This window comes from Sinocyclocheilus anshuiensis, unplaced genomic scaffold (assembly GCF_001515605.1).
Source record: "Sinocyclocheilus anshuiensis isolate Anshui unplaced genomic scaffold, SAMN03320099.WGS_v1.1 scaffold1495, whole genome shotgun sequence".
NCBI lineage: Eukaryota > Metazoa > Chordata > Actinopteri > Cypriniformes > Cyprinidae > Sinocyclocheilus > Sinocyclocheilus anshuiensis.
In genome coordinates this window covers 844,010-846,230 of record NW_015558671.1, presented here as the reverse complement: position 1 = coordinate 846,230, position 2,221 = coordinate 844,010, and the positions used below count along the sequence as shown (strand labels likewise).

General features: G+C 39.9%; 1 pseudogene; it reads right to left on the bottom strand.

Moving 5' to 3' along the window:
• The window catches only part of LOC107681250 (ubiquitin-associated and SH3 domain-containing protein B-like), a 26,974-nt pseudogene that overhangs the window by 8,718 nt on the left and 16,035 nt on the right, over window positions 1–2,221 (bottom strand).

Genomic DNA, 2,221 nt, shown 5'->3' with positions numbered 1-2,221 from the left:
TTGTTTCCATTGTGTTGCGGCTTGTTTCCGTTGTGTTGTGGCTTGTTTCCATTGTGTTGCAACTTGTTTCAGTTGTGTTGCGCTAATTTTGTTGCGTTGGGCCTTGTTTCCGTTGTGTTGTGCTAATTTCGTTGTGTTGCGGCTTGTTTCTGATGTGTCGTGGATATTTTGTTGTGTTGTGTACTACTGGGTCACCATAACCATGCAAAAAAACAAAAAACATTAAAGATATGGTTGGATATGTTGATGAAGTGCGCTGACCATGAAGAACTGGCAGAGGGTTATGTGAGGGAAGATGTTGTGGGCTTTGTTCTTGCCACATGTGATGCGACTCTGCTGCCAGAAGTTGGAAAGCTGGTTGAGGAGAGGACCGCTGGGTTTCAGGTACAACACATACTCCCTGGGTAAAGGATCATCCAGGAACGGGTCATCCACATGAGAGAACAACCTGCAAAACAGACATTCATGTCACGTTTGATCAGACATTATGAACAGGTGAGCAGTTTTCACACTTGTTTAGGATTGAAATTAAGGATAAGTTTAATTTTATTAATTTTTTTTTAAGTATGAACATATCAATGAAATAAAACTTCTGACTCCCTGCCAGCAGAGGGCAGCAGTAAACCATTAAAGGTGAAGTGCACATGAAGCTAAGTTCATGATTCCATGTGAGCCCACCTGATGGTGTAATGTTTCTTTTCAGTGTCTGTGTCTGTGCATAAGTTAAAATGCAACATATTATCATTTCAAAGCTTAAAGAGTGTCTGTGGCTTAGCACGGTTCAACTGAAATGAACGGCTGTCAAAAACGACATGGGTCATGGAGCATGTGTGTGGGTGTGCACACTCACCAGTCACAGGCTGCTTGTACATTTCTGCCCCCAGTCGAAACCAGAGCTTTTAGCCTGTAACAGAAAGGACAGAGAGAGAATCTCAGAGCCGTAATTACGGTAATTCTGACACGACATGAACCTTTTGAATTTCTATTAGAATTCAGGTGTAATTTACCATCACAGATGGAGTCATACAGCAGCAGCACGCGTCCATCTGACGCTCTTGATGTGAAGAATGAAAGCAAACGTCGTCTGCATGATTGAATAAATATTTTATTGAGGCACATCATGCGGTCCAGTGCATGGAAATCAAACGGAAGCACCGCTGCTCATGTTCTTTACCATGTGTTTATGTCAGGAGCGTGAAGTGATGCGGGACAGACGTGGCCTCCGGCGTCAGCGGGTTACACCGCACATCCACACTCTTCAGAGCAGGCATCAGAGACAGCTTCTCCATCGGCAACTCTGAGAGAGAGACACAAAAGGACACAGAGAGAGAGAGAGAGAGACATCAGCTCAATTGCTGTACTGGTCACAAAATCAATGGCCTCCATTCCGGAGGATGTTTATCAGTACATTAGCGCTGAGGAGTTTTCTCAGAGATCTAAATTTGATATTGTTTCTATCTCTATCTGTATGTGAAACATATAGTTTATCGTGCATGAAATCACACGTAGGCTAAACAAATTCAGTGATAACGCTCTAAAACCATGCCTTGTTCCCCAGAGCAACACTGGGAAAGCTGGATAATCACTTGTTTACTGACATTTATGAATATTGAGGAGGCTTAATTCTCTGGATTAGTTTAAAGAGGGTCATGTGTGCCAAAGCCACCTACAAGAAGAGCTGAAACACATGCAGTGAGGCACAAAAGACAACACACAGAAAAGGTTCTGCACTCTTTATAGGTCACTAATTAAATAAGCAAATTTGTGTCATTTATTATGTGACAATCTAAGATCCAATTTCACTAACTTGTGGAGTTCTAGAAGCAAGAGTGCTGCTCTCGTTAAAACATACTTTGAATATCAAATATTAATTAATATGAAACTGTCTATTGAATTGTCTTTTTTATTTTGAGAAAAAAAACACAATTATACAGACAATTCAAAATACAGACATTCTAAACAGTGGTCTCAGACTTTTGGACCCAACTTTATCTATATACAAATAATAACAAGTGATATATAATATACAGTTCACTGGAATACTTGATTCTAACCGGTCAAATTTTTTTTTTGCATAAACATGAAACCATATAAGCTGTCATTTATGTTTCTCCTATCACTCTGCAGTCTCTTCTTCTCAGATACTAAAAATAATTTGTTAAATTGTTACATCTTGTGTTGGAGGGTTTCTAAGTAGGTTTGTTTGTATGTATGTATGTAT